This window comes from Ochotona princeps, chromosome 2 (genome assembly GCF_030435755.1).
Source record: "Ochotona princeps isolate mOchPri1 chromosome 2, mOchPri1.hap1, whole genome shotgun sequence".
Classification (NCBI taxonomy): domain Eukaryota; kingdom Metazoa; phylum Chordata; class Mammalia; order Lagomorpha; family Ochotonidae; genus Ochotona; species Ochotona princeps.
The window spans coordinates 15,151,542-15,171,185 of NC_080833.1; the positions used below are offsets into that span (position 1 = coordinate 15,151,542).

Here is a 19,644-nt window from a genome sequence, read left to right on the forward strand (position 1 = left end):
TGGGGAGAGCTAGAGTCCCCGTCTGCAGGTTCCCTTCCCAGTACTCACAGGCCGAAGCCAGCAGCCAGGAACTGCATCTGGGTTTCCAACCTGGGTGGCAGCAGGTCCAGCATTCGGGCCATCACCTAGTCCCTCCCAGCTCAATCAGCAGGCCCCAGATGGGCAACAGGGCAGCTGTGACCGAACCAGTGGTTTAACCTGCTCTGCCGTGAAGTTATCACCGGTGGTTTTTGATGAGCCGCTACCACATGCGAAGTCTAGCACCGGGTCTACAACACCAAGCAAGCGGAACTGAAGCTGTATGTCAACAATCCAACAGGAAACAGGATTATTAAATCGATCAGAATCAGGTATCATTCTTGGCGGGAGGCAATAATTGAGACATTATTGATGACCGACAATTCGTTAGGAGTGGAGGAGGTCCCTGGTATCCAGAAGCCTGCACACTAACAGGGAGCCAATGCAGCCGGTGCAACGAAGCTACGTTGGCCAAGGACGGTGGTAACATCGGAGGGCCGAGAGCCCAGCGAGGCCTGGGAAAAGGAGTGAACAGGAGAAGCAAGGCCTGGTGTAGGGGAGAGTGTCTGAGCCCCCACAAGCTCCCAGGCTGCTGCAGGGGAGGAAAAGCAGCCTCAGGTTCCGCAGGCAGGGCATGGGACCCTGGCCCGGAGTGCACCCTGCGCAGGTCCCTGGAGTTTTCGGCTGCTTCGTGAAACAGGAGGTCACACTTTGCTTCACACGTCGCAAACATCCGGCGAAACGCCAGAGGAAGCGCCATGCACACAGCTGCTCTCACCCTGGCCGCCCACCACAACCACCGGAAAGAGATGTGCACCGCACAGCTCGGAGTGAGCCAGGCGCGCCAGCCTGCGCGTGCGCGGCGGCTGGGCGGGGCCGGAGCAAGCCCGGCCGAGGCCCGCCCACCACGGCCTCAGTCCCCGCCCCGTCCCTCCCACTTCCGCAGGCACCCAACCGTGCGTGTCCTGCGTGCTGACGTCGGCAGCGTGCCCCTGTCCGGCAGCGGAGGAGACCCCGCGCAGTGCTGCCAACGCCCCGGTGGAGAAGCCGAGGTGAGTGCGGGGCCCGAGGCTCCCCGAGGGAGCGGCTCCCCGGCCGGCCGGTGCTCGCCGCGCTCTTCCCCGCTGCTCCCCGTCGTCGGGGACGGGCTGTCTCGGGCATGGCGCGAGGCCTGGGAGCGTGGGGGCCGGGAGGCCGTGCGTGGCTCGCGCTGCGCCCTCCCGAGGCGCCCGGGTCCGAGTTCTGAGGGGTGGCGGGGCGCGGGGCCGCGGGGCAGCGGAGAGCTTGCCGGGCCCGGGGCGCGCGGGGTCCCCCCGAGGAGCCGGCCGGAGCACGCCGGGGCTCGGGCGGGGTCGGGCTGTCACCGGGCAGCGGCGGAAGGAAGGGGGGGGGTCACACCCATCCCGGGCGCCGGCTCCCCTCCCCCGCCGCGCGTCCCCGCGGGCTCCGGCCGGCCACCATGCGGCGGGGGGCCCCGAGGCCGCGGAGAGCCGCCCGCCGTGGGTCCGGGGAGGACAGGCGCCGGGGGCCCGGAGCTTGGCAGGGCTGGGCGCTTGCCCACCGGCCCCGGGCTTGCACTTCCTGCTTTGCCGCGCGCCGCCGCGGACATTTTGCGGCGGGCGGGGGAGGGGAGCGGAATGGAGAGCGCGGCGGGGCCGTGGCCGCGGGGTGGGCAGCTCGGCCACTGGCGGCGGCCCCGGGGTGGACCCGAGCCGACTTCGCAGCCCCCCTCGACCCCTGCCGAGTTCGGGTCGCGCCTCTCCTGGCCTTCTCCCACCCGGGCCCTGCCCTTGCCAGGAAGGCTTCCCTTCCAGACACTTCCCGAAGCTGCTCTCGACCCTGGCGGGGGCCGCCTGCCTCATCACTCTGACTGGGGGAGCGTTTTTCTTTGTTCGTTTGTGGTTTTTTTTTTTTTCCCTCCCCTTTTAAGTCCGAGAGAAATGCAGGGTGGAAGGTGACGTCATCTCAGTGAAGGGGTGCGAGTTTTAACTCTTAAGAAGTCCGGTCCCCCCAATGCAGGCGGCGTGCCTAGTGGGGCGCCCCCGGGGCTGACCCCGCTGCCCTCCCACCGCGTGGAGGTGACTTTGCAATCCTGTTACTGTGTTGGCATCTGAAAGCCGGGAAGGGCTCAGTCTCAGGATTGGCTGTGGGGGAGCCCAGGGTCCGCACCTTCCCCTCCCTGCAGCTTCCTTAGGAGGGGACTTCTGCCGTAGGACGCTCCCTGAGGCGGGAACCCCCAGGCTGACTGGGGCGGGGGGGGGGGGCGGTTGTGGACACAGATCAGTGTGGTTTTGCACCTAGATGTTGCTTGACACTTGTTTGAATTTGGAGTTTTTACAGCAGCAACAACAAAAGTCTGAATGTTCTCAGACTTAGTGGATGACATCTTGTCCCCTCAGAGTGTTGGGTTGTCGTGTCGGACCCCCGGAGTGCAACCCACAGGAAGATGTCACTTTCCACAGCACAGGGATCCATTGTGTAACATGCTGTTGGGAGGGTGGTTCGTGTTGGAACACGTTCTTTCTCATTGTTTGTCATTTATATGGAGAGACCAGATTGCTTAAGACACCCTTGAAAGGAGTGATGGGTTCAGCTGACTCGCTGTCGTTTGTGGGTGTGACAAACCCGGGATAGGTGCAGCTGGGTGGCTGTGCAGGTGGAGCTTCGGAAATGCAGTGGTTTTTTTTTTTTTTTTTTCTTTTTTTGTTTTGTCTTCATGTGGAATTTTTTTCCCCCGGAAATATAAAATTGTAAAACTCATCTGTTGCTTTTTTTTTTTGTCTCCTGTATTTGAGATTTTTGTATAGCCATTTTACCTTTCTTTTTTCAATGTGCAACTAGTTTGCATGAGCAATATTTGGAGTCAGACAAGGGGATAAGAGAATAAATAGTCAATTATTTCCCAGTAATTTCTTCAAGAGATGGATGGTATTACATCTGATGCTAACCACGAAAATGTTTTTCCCATTATGACCAACAGTTGTTTCCTGGTGGCTGTGGAGTGTATGTTATACCTCAGGGTCCTATGAAGGTTTAATCGTCAGAGCTGCTTGGAACTTTCTCTCTTCAAGATTTGTTTACCTTTATTAATGTACTTTTCCCACTTTTTTGTTCTGTTAGAAAAACATTTCTAGCTATTACTTTTCTTTAAAGGTTTATTTATTTTTATTGGAAAGAGATGAGAAGAGAGAGAGAAGATCTTCCATCCAATGATTCACTCCCCAAGCGGCCACAATGGCCGGAGCTGAGCCATTCCAAAGCCAGGAGCCTGGAGCTCTTCCGGGTCTCCCACGTGGGTGCTGGGTCCCAAGGCTTTGGGCCGTCCTTGGCTGCTTTCCCAGGCCACAAGCAGGGAGCTGGAAGGGAAGTGGAGTAGCTGCTGGGGTTAGAACCAGCACCCATATGGGATCCCGGTGCGTTCAAGGCGAGGACTTTAATTGCTGTGCTAGGCTATTGCAGTGGGCCCTGTTTCCAGTTACTATAAAAATGATTACAGTAGTAAAATATTTGAATCCAGGAACTGGCAGATTTGAAAGCATTGAGGTTCAGTTTATGATGCCTGTGTGGTGAGCAGTAGTGACTAGTGAAAGTAGTGACAAGTAAAAGTCAGTCGTCCCTTTTATGTAAGTGTGTTTTTTTAAAAATTTTTTTTTTTTTTATTGCAAAGTCAGATATACAGAGAGGAGGAGCAACAGAGAGGAAGATCCGTCCGATGATTCACTCCCCAGTGAGCCGCAACGGGCCGGACCAGGAACCTCTTCCAGGTCTCCCACACGGGTTCAGGGTCCCAAAGCTTTGGGCCGTCATTTCCCAGGCCACAAGCAGGGAGCTGGATGGGAAGTGGAGCTGCCGGGATTAGAACCGGCGTCCATATGGGATCCCGGCGCGTTCAAAGCGAGGACCAAAACCATTACGATATCATGCCGGGTCCTGTAAGTGTGTTTTTAGTGCAGGTCCTTGTGGAGAGAATGAGGAGCAGATAATGATTACCACGGGCTGTAGGGTTTCCCTGGAAAGGGCTTGTGTTCCCTTTTCTCTCGTGAGTAGGTCTTGTAGCCCCTACATAAGGGGCTGCATTCTAGGCTCTTGTTCATTGTTCTCTTCCAAACAGTGTTTGCTACATGTTTCCCCCATGAGAATTCAAGTTCCTTGAACCAGATCGCCAGCACCTTCAAGAATGATTATCAGCTGAATGAAATTGGTGGTGTCTGGGGGGGGGACCTTTTCCCTTCTGCGGGTTCCTAGACTTGTGTGCTGTGTCTACTGAGGGTCTTGTCAGCCAGCTCCATCTTTGGGCTCATTGGAGTGACAGTCACTGACCTTCCTGTGCTTGACCTTGTCCGTGTGCTTGGGCCTGGAGCTTCTGCAGCTGCACTGTCTGGACAATATACCATCACATGTAAATTAAAAAAAATATATTTACTTAATTTAAAAGCATAGTTACAGAGAGTAAGGGAGACGAGATTTTCATCCACTGGTTCATTCTCCAAATGGGCACAGTGACTGGGGCTGTGCTGGGCTGGTTCAAAGCCCAGGATCTGGAACTTCTTCCAGGTGTCCAAAGTGGATACTGGGGCCCAAGGACTAGGACCATTTTCCACTGCATTCCCAGGCACGTTAGCAGGGACCTGGATGGAGCAGGTGTGCAGGAAACCATCGGCTGTATGGGATGCCGACATCCAGGATAACGGCATCTTCACCCGTTACATCACGACACCAGGAAATCTGATAACTAGTTCTCTTTTTTTGCCTAAAAATATTTGGCATTTAATGGTTGTTTTCTTCTGTTTGCAAATAGCACTTTTTTCTTTGGTTTCTGCTTCCGCTCTGCAGGATCAAGTTCCTGGTCATGTTATGTTTGTCCTTTACCAGACTCCACTTTTACTTTCTCCTCCTTTCAGTTCAAAATATTTTTCCTAAAGCAGTTCTTACTACTGACTGTTTCTGACTTGTCTGCTACTGCTGCTCTAGTACAAGTCCTTTGGATGTCAAAGTTCCTTCTCATTGGTCACAGTTGGCTTTGAGACATTGGTCTCAAGCTACTTTGTGAAGTGAAATGAAATACTTTACCACTGAAATGATGTGTTTCCTTGTAGTTTTAGAAAAAATATTTTTAGATGGAATACTTGGAATTCCCTGTTAGCCGTAGTTCAGAACAGTTTCTAATATAGGAAACTGTGATATTTTGTAAGTGTTGGTGCTGTGTCGCCTGAAGACAGCCTCTGGCTCATGGCTGTGCTACTCCTTGCTTTTTAATGCTTTAGATTCACACTTGGGTCATTTTCTCTAAAAGTAGACTTTGTATTTGCCTCTTTAATTCTACATTATGTGTTCTTGAAATATAGTTTGCCATTAGAGTGCTTGAAAGTGTAGACTGAAAATACCAGGGTACTTTTTTTTTTTTTTTTTACAGATTTATTCATTTTATTACAGCCAGATATACACAGAGGAGGAGAGACAGAGAGGAAGATCTTCCATTCAATGATTCACTCCCCAAGTGAGCCGCAACGGGCCGATGCGCGCCGATCCAAAGCCGGGAACCAGGAACTTCTTCCGGGTCTCCCACGCGGGTGCAGGGTCCCAAGTCCTTGGGCCGTCCTCGACTGCTTTCCCAGGCCACAAGCAGGGAGCTGGATGGGAAGTGGAGCTGCCAGGATTAGAACCGGCGCCCATATGGGAGCCTGGCGCATTCAAGGCGAGGACTTTAGCTGCTAGGCCACTGGGCCGCCGGGCCCAATACCAGGGTACTTTTAAAAATTTCTTGGAAAATGAAAGAAATTATTTTGGGGTGCTGGAGTCCAGCTCCGGCCCGGGGTTCGGAACTCGTGAAGTGTGCGTGGAGTCGTCGCAAAGAGAGAGAGAAAGAGACGGACCACTAGGATTCCATGATGATTGTGGACTATGCAATAAAGCCGTCCGCTTTATTTATACAGAATCAGTCAAACTCTGGCTCAGACTTTCCACGTAATGGTCAAGTGGGTGTTACCAAGGGCAACTCTGCTGTTTGTTTCACCTAAGGCAGGATGTTATCCATGCTGGCGCCTATCAATCAGTAACACATTCCTAGTACAATCCTCACTCCACAACCAGTCCAGAATCAGCCAAGGGAGGAAATGCAACACAGGAGGCAGGACCCAAAGATCAAAGAAAGAGGGAAAGAATGGGTTTCCCCTATATCTGGAGACTAGCACCCTTGATAAGGTCAGTGGAAGAGGATTCTAAACAAAGGTAACTGCTATGCCTTTGATTAGCATAGGATCAAAGGAGGCAGCCTTGGCAGCAATAGTGAGAAATCTTATTGCTAAAAGCAATATCAACAACATCAGCTTCCAAGCTCGCATACGTTAACTGTTAACTCCGCAGGGGCAGACAATGCCTAGGTAGATTACTGAAAACTCAGTGGTGAAGTCCAGTGTCCGGCAATGGAAAGGGCTGCATTCAGGTGATCAAAGCAACATCCCGTTGGAGCCCTGCTCAGCGGGGGTGGGGTGGGGGTGGGGGTGGGGGTTCCTTCCCGGCCCTGCCTGCAATGGAACCATACTTTCTCACACCCTCGTGTCTTCTACATCCATCACACGGACCCCCGGCATTGGGGCAAAACATTTTTATGTCCATGCAGCTGAGTACGGTGATGAAAAGTGTACCTCTTTTTAAAAATTTTTTTCTTGACTTTTAAGAATAATAGAGGGGGATGGAAGGGGGAAAGGAGAGAGTTGCTCCATTGGTGGTTCATTTTCCACATGTCCTCAGCAGCCAGGGCTGGTGCAGGACAAAGGCTCCTGGAGCTCCCTCTGAGTTTCCCAGGCGGATGGCAGGGACCCAAGCCAATAAAGCGTCACCTGCTGTTTCCCAAGAACATGAGCAGTAAACTGGATCTGAGGAGTACCAGGGTTTGTGACCAGCACTCCTGTAGGGGAGGCAGGTTTCCCAAGTGGCCACTGAAGTTGCTGTGCCATGATGCAGGCTCCAGCAATGGTGATTTCCAGATGGATTTAAAGCATATTTGTCTTGACTGTTGTGTGGGATTGCGTCACGTCTGTGATCTTTATTAGGAGCTACTGTATTATTTAATATTCAAGTGCTTCTGTCCGCTTAGTAATAATTAATTTTAAGTTCTAGTCTATTTTTTTTTAACTTACTGGTATTTTGTTGAAAACGATTGTTACGAAGAAGTGTAGGCCAGGTTGAAGGCAGAGGTCAGAGCTCTGTCCTGGTCTCCTTCATAGATGGCAGAGGCCCGAGTCCTTGGCCCATTCAGAGTTGGCATTGAACTGGCCAAATGTAAAATAATGGTTTGTTTTAGCAAAGCAAGCTTAAAACAGTAACTCTGGTGTTGAATAGAAGTGTTACTAAGATCTAGTCCATTTTTGGTTGCTATGCTGAAAAAATTATTGCTGTTTTTCAAGGACAAGATTGAATTTATTTCTCTAATATGTTTCTTCCCAAACTCTTGATGTAGGGGTTGTTCACTATCACCATTATTCTGCTGTATATGCTCCAAAGCATGGATAGCAAAGTTTTTCTGCCAGCAGCTGTTTGGATATTTATATCATTCACTGGCCATTAAAATTATCAGCTAAAAATCAACCTGGTGCAGCCAGCGTTGTGACACAGCAGGTTAATCCACAACCTGTGATGCCTGGTACCCTGTGAACACTGCTTGGAGGCCCATTTGCCCGCTCACCATATGGTTCCCTGCTGATGTGCATGGGAAAGCAGTGGAACACGGCCTAAGCACCTGGGTCGCTGCCATCCACGCGGTAGCCACGGTAGAATTGCTGGCCTCTGGCTTTGGCTGGCCTAGCCCTGTTCCATTTGTGAAGTGAGTGGATGGAAGATCTTTCTCCCCCTTCTCCCTCTCCTCTGTAACTCTGCCTTTAAAATAAATAAATACATCTTTTGGGCCTGGTGCAGTGGCCTAGTGGCTAAAAGTCCTCGCCTTGAATGCGCCAGGCTCTCATATGGGCGCCGGTTCTAATCCCAGCAGCTCCACTTCCCATCCAGCTCCCTGCTTGTGGCCTGGGAAAGCAGTCGAGGACGGCCCAATGCTTTGGGATCCTGCACCCGCGTGGGAGACCTGGAGGAAGTTCCTGACTCCTGGTTTCGGATTGACTCAGCTCCAGGCGTTGTGGACACTTGGGGAGTGAATCATTGAATGGAAGATCTTCTCTGTCTCTCTTCCTCTCTATATATCTGACTTTGTAATAAAATAAATCTTTAAAAATAAATAAATATAAATAAATCTTTTCTGAATTTTGAGTCCCACCTGCACTTGTCTTGCTGATGGCCAGACTTAGGTGATTGCACAGGCCTTCTGTGGACTACTGTATGAAAGTTCCGCACTTCTGTTCTAGAGTGATGCTTCCTCACCCTGTTTGAATCAAGACATCCATAGAAAAGTATGTGTATGCCACCGTGGGACAAAGGAGTGATTGCTGTGGGCTAGCTGGAGCTGCTGCCGTCCCCCCTGGGAGAGCTGGGGGAGTGATGTTTCAGGCCAACTGTTCAGTCTCTGCTAAATGGAAACTTTAAGCCATTTACTGTTAGATATTTAAAGCCAGTTATACCTCATCTGGTTCATTCCCCAAGTTCCTTCTATATCTGAGGCTGGGTCAAGTTGGAGCCAGGAGCCAGAAAGCTAATCCAGATTTTCTGTAAGTGGTTAGGTCCCAGAAGTGCCAGGGAGCTTCTTCCTAGTCTTCTAATGCAGATGCAGGATCCCAAGGCTTTGAGCCATCTTCCACTGCTTTCCCAGGCCACAGGCAGGGAGCTGGATGGGAAGTGGAGCAGCTGGGTCAGGAACCAGAACACCTATGGGATCCCAGCACTTGTAAGGTGAAGATTTAGCTATTGGGTTATCGCTGTCAGGCCCCCTTTTTTTCTGATATTTTAATTTTTATTTTCACTGTATTTGAAAAAAGCGGGCTGAGGGGACAGACATAGAAATTTTCCATTTCCTGAATTACTTTCCAGATGAGCGCGGCAAGCCAGCAATCTAAAAGTCACTTTGGGTCTCCCACGCAGATGGCAGACTGAAGTACTTGAGACGTCATCTACTGCCTCCTAGGGCATGTGTTAACAGGAAATTAGAGTTGGAGCTGAGCTGGGACTGAAGTTTAGGTATTTTGATTATCAGTTGCAGGATTTTGGGTGTCCCAGTTGGTGACTTAGCTTCTAAATGTCCTTCCCTATATATGTTTCTGTTGACATGTGGTAATACATGTTTATTGGTTGAAGTGTAGTGTTTCAGTTCATGTTATAACAAGCAGTGTGTGATGATCAGGTCGGGGTATTTGGTGTGTCTTAACTCAGATACATCATTCTGTTGGTAACATTAGAAGACCTTTGTTAACCATTTTGATATATTCAAGCAAATATTTTCAGCCATAGTTACCCTATTGTGTGATAGAATAATCCACTGTACTCCAGTGCCAGACCCAAGAACTTTTTAAAAAATTTTTTTAAAAGATTTATTTGTTTTTATTGGAAAAGCGGATATACAGAGAGGAAGATCTTCCTTCTAATGGTTCACTCCCCAAGCGGCAGCAACGGCTGGAGCTGAGCCAATCTGAAGGCAGGAGCCAGGAGCTCTTCCGGGTCTCCCACATGGATGCGTACTAGGCGAGGACTTTAACCACTACACTATCGCGCCGGGCCCCAGACCCAAGAACTTTTTAAAATATGATCACATGTATCAGAAGTTTCTGTGGGAGCTTGTAATAATGATCTGTACACGTCTTGTATTTTATAATTGAGCATAAAATAATAGTTTTTTCTTGCCATGTATACTGTTCCAGTTTCCCTTTCTCTCTCATCTTTCAGGTTCACTCCCACTTCCCTCCCTGTTGCCTGACTTGAGGCTAGGGGACTTCCTTACAACTTGTCACTCACTGGTTCTGGGCCTTTTAGAGCCGTGAAGAAAAAAATCATTTCCCATATGAGAGGTCTTGAGAGAGCTTACAGAAAATGCATTTATGCAAAAATTGTAAATAGATTTCAATCTTTGTATCAAAATAAACTTTAATTTTTCCTTGAACCTTTTGAATACCCTCATGTAGGAATGTGTGTTGTCTGGCACAGACTGTCTTTTAATTTCTGAAACTATAATATATTTGCTCATAATTACCACCTCCTGCATCAGATCCTTCACTGCCAGTTACATTACCTATTTTCCATCGCTCTGTCTACTTCCCTGGTGCGTATTCTACACTTCAGTAACTAATTACCCTGGTGGTCTTTTAGCTGAGTTCCTTGGCTTTTCAATCACTGGCTTCGGGTGTCTTCAGGTGATCTTTCCTGTGTGCCTGTGTGTGTCCTCATCCTCTCCTTGTTGTGGAAACCCATCACATTTGATTAGGGTCTATGTATGGCCTCATTTTACTGTAGTATTTCTTGAAAGTCCTGTTCTCTAGACACAGTCACATTGGAAGGTACTAGGGATTAGGACTTGGACAAATGAGTTTTGTGAGTCCTTTGGGTAGAAATAGTTTAGTCCATAAATGCTATAACATATTCTTTTTAATAGTTGTATAGGATTCTCTCTCTCTCTTTTTTCAAAGGCAGCATCTCCGAGAGACATCTTTCTTCCTGTGGTCCACTCCCCAAATGACTGCAGTGGCTGAAGCTGAGTCGCTTCTGGGTCTTGCATGTGGGGTGCAGGGTCCCAAGGACTTGAGCCATCTTTCACTGCTGTCTGAGGCACATCAGCAGGGAGCTGGATTGGAAGTGGTGCCACCGGGACCTGAACCAGCGCCCACATGGGATGTCTAATTTGCTACATCACAGCTCTGACCCCATGATTGTTTAGTACTATGTTTTGCCAACCTTTTGTTACTGCACCTGTAGACAATTTCCTGTCATTTTGTTCCTACAAGAAAAGCTGCAGTGAATATTCTTGTTTTTCCCTCTTTGCATAATTGAAAGATTGGGATATGAAAATGCCAGATCAAAGAATGTATATACTGAGTTGCTACATATAGGTAAAAATGGAAGACTTGTTTCCTATCAATCCTAATTTTTGAAAGAAATAATTTAGCTTGTGTGTTAGGTGCTAAATTGTCTTGTGTGTGAGATCCTAATAATATTTTGAGGAAAAATGTAATTGTGATTTTGATTCTCACCTAAGAAGTAACTTTGTTAGCACTTTCTTTGGTTTTCAGGGGATTCACGGTTTGTTTGTTTTTTTTTAAAGATTTATTTATTTTATTACAAAGTCAGATATACAGAGGAGGAGAGACAGAGAGGAAGATCTTCCGTCCAGTGATTCACTCCCCAAGTGATCGCAATGGCCGGTGCTGCGCAGATCCGAAGCCGGGAACCTGGAGCTCTTCCAGGTCTCCCACATGGGTACAGGGTCCCAAAGCTTTGGGCTGTCCTCGACTGCTTTCCCAGGCCACAAGCAGGGAGCTGGATGGGAAGTGGAGCTGCTGGGATTAGAACCGGATCCCGTATGGGATCCCGGGGCATTCGAGGCGAGGACTTTCAGCCACTAGACCATGCCGCCGGGCCCCACAGTTTTTTTTTTTTTTCTAAGAATTTTTTTTTAATTGGAAAGTCAGATTTACAGAGAGGAGGAGAGACAGTGAGAAAACTCTTCTGTCCACTGATTCACTCCCCAAGTGGCTGCAGTGGCCGGAGCTGAGTCAATCCAAAGCCAGGAGCCAGGAACTTCTGGGTCTCCCACATGGGTGCAGGGTCCCAAGGCTTTGGTCCATCCTCGACTGCTTTCCCAGGCCCAAGCAGGGAGCTGGATGGGAAGCAGAGTAGCTGGGATATGAACCAGCACCCATATGGGATCCTGGCATGTGCAAGGCGAGAACTTCAGCTGCTAGGTCACCACCTGGGCCCCACTGATGGTTTTTATCCTGTTGGTGTTGAAACAGCCTGCTGTAGATGATTGCCTAGATTGTAAATTGGCTGCTTCTCTGATCATGGTGACACTCAGCTCACGTTTGAGTGTTAAGTGCTGTACACCAGTAACTCAGTTCTCATGGAATACCTGTGCTGTGATGTGACTGCTTTTATCTGTGTTACAGATAGAGAGAGGACGGCTTAAAGGGGTTCAGTAGCTTGCCTAAAGTCACATAGGAATGAAAATAACACACTTAACAACTGCTTGGTTTGAAATCCTGTACTGTTTACTACTACTCTGTGTTGTCTTGTTAGACAGACTTGATATATTTGGCATATGATTACGTAAGTAATGTTTTGTGTCCAGAAGAAAGATTACACCCATTCTGTACCATTCTATGTTCCCTGACTACAAATGTGACATGTGATTTAAACTGCTCTTTGGGATGCCAGTGAGGGGGTTTCTGAAAGGATTAAATATATTGGTAAATAACCCTGTCATGTAGAATCAATATTTTCGTAAGTCCATCTTATTTGTTAGTTATTGAAAAGTTACCAGCAGTGGTTCAGGTCTTCATCATAGGGTTATTTTAATTTCTGTGAGTGTTAATGGAGCGCTTTTTCCCTGTGTCCACTAAAATGTGTGTACATGACCTCATGTCTCAAGTCAGCAGTTGCGAGTTCCTGTTACTTGTAGGTGAACGCTGGGAGGTGTGGAAGTGGAGCAGCTTGCTGGGTCACACGCTTGAGATTGAAGCTGAAGTGGAATCCGCATGTGCCTGTTTTTAAAAATCTCATGCCTTTCTTCCTGCTGTTCAGTAGTTAGCAAGGTTTTGCAGACGTTTCAGAATTTTATTCTATTTTGCCCTTGACCCATGTTCATTACTAGGACCCTAGGGAAGGAGATGAAATACAGGAATAGCCTGCTTCCACAGAGGCTTGAAACACAAGCACGTGTAAATGCAAATGGCGTCTGTGTGTGTGTGTGTGTGGTCCGTTTACCAGTGGCTGTGTACCTGGTGTGTGGCTGCGAACACAGCAGAATCTGTACCTTTAGGAGATTTCCCTGTTTTTTCAGTCTCTCCTTTGCTTCAGTGTGACAGACCAGTAAGATAATAGTAGGTTATGACTGTTCTGTGAAGGAAATCCACAGGGTAATATGATAGGCTGTAAGGAGGGAGAGGGCCGATATTCTGGGTCACGTTGTGAGGAAAACACTGAAGAGGTGATTGAATTGGCCTCTAAAGGGTGAGCAGCAGCTTTAATAGGAAGGGAATTGGATATGAGGGTAATTCAGAACGTTTGTGAAAAATGACATTAAAGTTTACTTAGATGCAAGTTTTTGAAATTTGTTTTTTTACAACATTCATTTTCCATGAACATTAAAAAAAATTGTATTTATTTTTCAGTCCCAGCACGGTAGCTTAGTGGCTAAAGTTCTTACCTTGCATGAGCCGGGATCCCATATGGGTGCTGGTTCATATCCCAGCTGCCTTGCTTCCCATCCAGCTCCCTGCTTGTGGCCTGGGAAAGCAGTCGAGGACAGCCCAATGCTTTGGGATCCAACACCCATGTGGGAGACCTGGAAGAAGTTCCAGGCTCCTGGCTTCGGATTGACTCAGCTCTGGGCATTGTGGCCACTTGGGGAGTGAATCATTAAATGGAAGATCTTCCTCTATGTCTCTCTTCCTCTCTATGTATCTGACTTTGTAATAAAAATAAATAAATCTTAAAAAAAAATGGTTGCGCAGGTGTCTCAAGGAGAGATTCTTGAGGAATTAGAATAGAAGTAACATCAGTGCCTAGCATGGTGGCCTTGCGGCTAAAGTCCTCACCTTGCAAGTGCTGGGATCCCATATGGGCACCAGTTCTAATTCCGGCAGCTCCACTTCCCATCCAGCTCCCTGCTCGTGGCCTGGGAAAGTAGTGGAGGATGGACCAAGGACTTGGGACCCTGAACCCATGTGGGAGACCTGGAAGAAGTTCCTGGCACTTGGCTTTGGATTGGCTCAGCTCTAGCTGTTGTGGGGTGAATCAGTGAATGGAAGATCATCTCTGTCTCTCCTCCTCTTTGTATATTTGACTTTCCAATAAAAATAAATAAAAATTTAGAAAGAAGTAACATCAATGGGGAGACTAGGTATCCACAGTTTTAAGGAGGTATGTGAATCAAGGCATAGATTTTGAATAGGTACCAAAACTTTTTTGATAATTTGGTTAGTATTGGTGATTACAGATAACTAGACGGGTCAAATAAAATGCATGGAAACTGGTTGAAAAATTTCAGTCTTGTTCTCCCCAGGTTGTCTGGAACTCAGGACTTCGGAAAACTCAGATTTGGGATTTGGAATAAACCAAGTGCTGTTGTTACCTCATGTTTTCCATGAAATGTTAGGGAGATTCATGCATGTAGGTAACAGTAGAATTATGTTGTGCTTCATTAAGACATCAAAATGAGAAAATTGCTCCTGGGGGGTGGCTGTTGTTATTAAGATTAAGAAGCTAGAATATATGGGGGATAATACTTGTTTATTGTTAAGCCTCCCAATATTGTTGCCGCAGGAGGATGTGAACTTTGTTGTAGGACAGTTCTTGATACATAGTAAGTGCTTTAAAAAGAGGGAAAAATGAGTAAACCCATATCTTTTTTTTTTTGTTTTTAAGATTTTTATTGTGAAGTCAGATATATAGAGAGGAGGGGATACAGAGGAAGATCTTCCATCTCTTGATTCACTCCCCAAGCAGTCGCAATCTGAAGCCAGAAGCCCAGAGCCTCTTCCGGGTCTCCCACGTCAGTGCTGGGTCCCAAGGCTTTGGATTATCCTTGACTGCTTTCCCAGGCCACAAGCAGGGAGCTGGATGGGAAGCATGGCTGTTGGGATTAGAACTGGCTCCCATATGGGATCCCAGCACGTGCAAGGTGAGGACTTTAGCTGCTAGGCCACTGCACTGGGCCTGAGTGAGATCTTTTATCTATTGGTTAACTCCATAGATGGCTGCCATGGCGAGAGCTGAGCCAATTCAAAGCTAAGAGCTGGGAGCTTCTAGTTCTCTCACGTGGGTGCAGAGACCCAAGGCCTTGGGCTGTCCTCTGCTGCTTTCCCGGGCTGTTAGCAGGGAGTTGGATCAGAAGCAGAACACGCAGTACTCAGGCCAGTGCCTGTATGGGATGCTGGTGCCTCAGGTGGAGTATTAGCCTGAGTTGCCACTGCATCGACCCCAAGTATTTTTTATGTTAATTAATTTTAAATACAGAACAACAAGGAAGGATATCTCTGCTCGTTTGCTCAAATGGCTGTGACTGTAGAGGCTGGGCAGTAAAGCCAGGAGCTCCATTCGTGTATCCTGTGCGTGACAGGGACTCAAGGACTTGGGCCTCTGTTCTGCCTTCCCAGGCACATAATTGAGAAGGAATAGGAGATAGTAAAATAAAGTTTAGTTGTTTTAAGAATTTAGATTATTAGCCTTTCTGATTTAGAGCAGAGCAAGTTAAAAAGCTGTTTTCTTTATTCTTTGTTGTTTGCAGTTGTTTCAGTCAGTCTTCAAATGCTTGCTCTGGAGAAGCACTTCATACTGTGTTTCTTGATGGTGGCTTTCCAGCCTTTGCGAATTTCTTTGGAAGAATAAGCGCTTAGGAAATGGAACACAAGCAAATTGAAACAATAGTTAGTTTCTAGACATGCTGATAGGCTTAGGAGTGAGAGAATATAGAAAAGCACTTATTTAAGGAACATCTTTTATAATGAAAATAATTGACATGATGAATAAAATACTTGGTTTTATTGGATTATTTGAAAGTATTTGATTATTGCCTAGTATCCTAAATAAATTAAACCGGGAAATTTTTTTTTCCTGAAGAAAAATTTTTTTTTTCATTGTGAAGGTATAATTCCAGAGAGGAGAGACAAAATCTTCCATCCACTGGTTCTCTTCCCAAATGGCCACAATGACTGGAGCTGAGCTGAATAGAACTGAACCAAAGCCAGGAGCCCACCCTGGGTCTCCCACATGGTTTCATGGTCTCAAGGGATTGGATCATCCTCTGCTTTCGCAGACCACAGGCAGGGAGCAGGATGGGAAGTGGAGCAGCTGGGATGCGAACTGATATTCAAATGAGATCCCAGCACTTGGCAGGTGGAGGATTAACCTGTTGGGCAATCGCACTGGCCCCTAAGAAAGTACTTAATTATTATATTATGTTTATATAAAACAAATTTTGTAACAAACTTATTTCTCAGAAAGCTTGGTCAGTTGGCCTGGGATTTTATTTTACTCCGTTTAGAAGCTGAATGCATTAGCTTAATAACTGTTTCATGGATGCTGGCAGGAAACCCAAGTCTCTTGGGGCAGAGACAGAAATTGTCTTAAGACCTAGCAAGCAACTTAATTGTGTGTGTTGATTCCTCTAAAGAATGAAGAGGAACACAGAGCTGCCCAGGTGGATATTGTCCCTGCGGATGGCAGAGCTCAGGAACACAGCCTTGGGGAACCCACTGTTCAGAGGCAGGCAGTAAGTGAGCTTGCCCTTTGTTGCAGAGAGAGATGCTGCAGCATCCTTCAGCGTTTGCTGCAAGCACAGCCTTGTGGAATGAATGCCCTGGGTCAAGAGATGGTCAGGATCGTGTTCCCTTGGCTTATTCAGGGGAATGTATCTAAGCATGGGAGAGCAACAGGAGCATCCCCCACCAGGAGATTGTCTTCTTTTTGCTGATTTAAAACATCCTGCAGAGTGGTTACAGTTACTGTTGAAACACTTCAAGGGGGGGGGGGGGTTCTGTCAGGATACATACTTAGAGCAGTAGCTGTGTTACTTGACTTTGAAGTAGTGCCTGTGTTTTCTAAGATTTTTTTTTTTTGTTTCTTCAGAACTTTGTAAAGTCCAAAAAGAGATGTTTTTACATGGCATATTCTGTATTTACTGAAAGTGTGAAGAATTTGGAAAGAATGTCTGGGTGTGTTAGCACTAATTGTTGGCTTTTGTTTGGGCCAGAATTTTTTTATTTATGAAATAACAGGGTTAAGTTATTAAGAGAATTAAGTTTATTAAGAGCATTTCCATTAATTAAAAGAAGGAAAAACAATTTTCATTTGTTTTAGTTCTTTTGAATAATGTTGTACAAACTCATCCAGTTAAATTTCTTTGGGTTTTTTTTTTTTTGAGACTAAACATTTAGGGTGTAATACACCTCTTTAAGATATTTGGGGGGACATAGTTGCCTGTAGTGGAGCTGCAGTAGGATTTTTGGATAGAGCCTTCTAAGTAATAGAGTATAAAAGATCAGCTGGATGCCTTTTAAATTCCTGTGTGTTCTGACAAAGACACTGTTATGATGTCTGCACACAAGTAAAATGTGGGAACACCTTTGTAGTGTAAGTACTTTTGGTTTACTCAGTCCCAGGGGCACATGTCTGTCTTTCCCCTCTTATTTTACACTACTGTAACTTCATGGCAGAAGGTTAAGTAACTGTTCTCTGGAGCAGCACGCAGGCTGGAGAAGGCTTGAGATATCCGTTGGTCTGTCTCTGCCAGGGCAGATGTGGGCAGGCCTTGAAATGGCCCTTAGCAGATGAAAGGTTCCTCATCCCTGCTGAAGTGAGGACATTTGCAGGGAGAGAACAATTGTTCTGATTGTAGAGAAGCTGCCTAATCTCCGTCTTGTGAAACTGGACCTTGTTGTGATTCTAAGGGCTCCTCTTTAGCAGAAGCATGGATTACTTGGGGGAGGGTATTTATTTCAGTTGAAAGTGGCTTTACTTTTATGTATTATAGTTTGGATTGTGAACCTGGTATCTTTTTGACACCACTTTGGTCAGTTCAGTTCTTTTAGTTTTTTTCCAAAGAGCTGCACAACACAAAGCCTGCAGTGGGGGAGCTCCTTGCTCGCTCTGAGCTGTCTCTTCCTAGTACTGCAGTTTGCTTACCAACTGGAAACTCCACAGCGTCTTATTCATATAAAACTTTAGCCCATTTTCCTTCCCTGAGTGCTCGTAGATGGGACTGACAGTCATTTAATCACTTGGCCTCTCCCAAAGTTATTTTATTAGTATAAAACCAGTTATGATTTTGTGAATAATAAAAAAAACCTTATCACTCAGAAAATGTTGATAAATTCTGTATTAGGAACAGGGAATAGAGACCAAGTGGATTACCAAGAACTGACTTGATTCACACTGTTTATTGCTAATGATTTAAAAAAAATTACAAGGCAGAACATTAAAGGGAGAGAGGGAGATAAGAGAGTTGGAGAGGAGAGAGAAATATTCCTTTCACTGATTGACTTCCCTAATAGCTGCAAGAGAACAGTTAGGTCTGGGCCAGGGTCAAGGTAGGGGCCAGAAACTACCTGGGCCTTCCATGTGTTTGTGCCTAGGCCCAAGTACTTGGAGCATTTTCTGCTACCTTCTCAGGTGTGTTAGCAGGCAGCTGGATTGAAAGTGGAGCAGCTGAGGCTTGAACCCTTTCTCTGATAATGAGATGCAGACATCACAAATGGTAATTTTACCCACTGTGCCTCAATTCCTGTGCTGCTTTTAATATTTGATTTAGTTTTATAAGGTGCAGAATAATGTGATTAGAAAAGTAATGTATTTGCCATAACATACATATTAACAAAGACTTCATTTCAAATCATTTCCTGTATTATAGGTCTCCTGCACCTAGAATGAAGTGTGAGGTATGGGCACATGGGGCATCTGTGGCTCTGGGCGCCTCGCCTTCCTCCATCCACATTTTTTTCCAAGAGATTGTCTGTGATGAGTTTGGGTGGCAGCCAGCCAGTAATAATGATAATAAAGGCTTTTTATTAACAGACTTTAAAGCTCATGAATTCTACAAAATTTCAGGAGTCTTAGCTTAAAGGTATTAAGTACTTGAACCCCTGGAGTTAAGAATTTGGGAGATCCTCATTGATTTTGCTGTTGGTTAGAAGGACAGATACTGGAAAGGAAGGTGAAAGTAACCTGATCTTACTTCTTAATTATGGTTCAGTAGAATTATTTTTCAGAATTCAACTTTATTTAGAAAAAATATTTGAAAGGCAGAGAGACAAAGTGGGAGAGAGCCCACATTTGGTGGTTGACTGTTCATTTGACTGAGGTTCCTGGGGCTGGGCCAAGATGGAAGGTGGAAGTCAGAAATTCAGCCTTTGTCTCCCATCTCAGTGGCAGGAGCCCAGTTACTTGAGCCATCTCGACTCCTTTCCAGACCTGCTTCAGCGGGAAGCTATAGTCGGGAATTAAAGGCAGGCACTAAACTCAGGGACTCAGAAAGGGCACATAGGTGTCTTAATTGGCCAGTCAACTTCTAGGCCAGGCAAGTGGCCCTTAACTGCTAAGCCAGATGCTCACCTCTACCTTGAATTTTATTATTTTTAAAGATTTGCTTATTTATCTGAAAGAGTGACAGAAGGAGAGGAGAGGGAAGGAAGGGACTTGGGGCTGGAGGTTGAGAAATATCTTATATCTACTTTTTGGTTTACTCCCCATGTGGCCTTGATGGTTACGGCTGAGCCACATGGATGGCAGGGGACCTAGTACTTGGCTCTCCCTTCTCTGTCTTCCAGATAGATTATTAACAGGAAGCTGGATAGGAAGCAGAACAGCAGGTATTCAAAACCTGAGCTCCTCCGATTTGGGATGCAGGTGGTGAGAGGGGTGGCCATTTGGGGAGCGAATAGCTAATGAAAGATCTTTGTCCTTCTCTCTGTAAATCTGTCTTTACAGTAAAATTAAGTAAATCTTAAAAAAAAAAAAAAAAAAAAAAAGGAAGAATGCAAA

At 46.5% G+C, this 19,644-nt stretch overlaps 1 protein-coding gene across 2 annotated transcripts in view; it reads left to right on the forward strand.

Moving 5' to 3' along the window:
- Positions 1–934: 934 nt before the first annotated feature.
- Positions 935–19,644, forward strand: part of CDC42 (cell division cycle 42) — a 38,298-nt gene continuing 19,588 nt past the window's right edge. Inside the window, exon 1 of one of the 2 annotated variants that reach the window (XM_058676571.1) lies at positions 935–1,070. The gene's annotated coding sequence lies outside the window, so the exon portion shown is untranslated. The remainder of the gene's footprint in view (positions 1,071–19,644) is intronic. The other variant, XM_058676563.1, reaches the window with a different exon arrangement.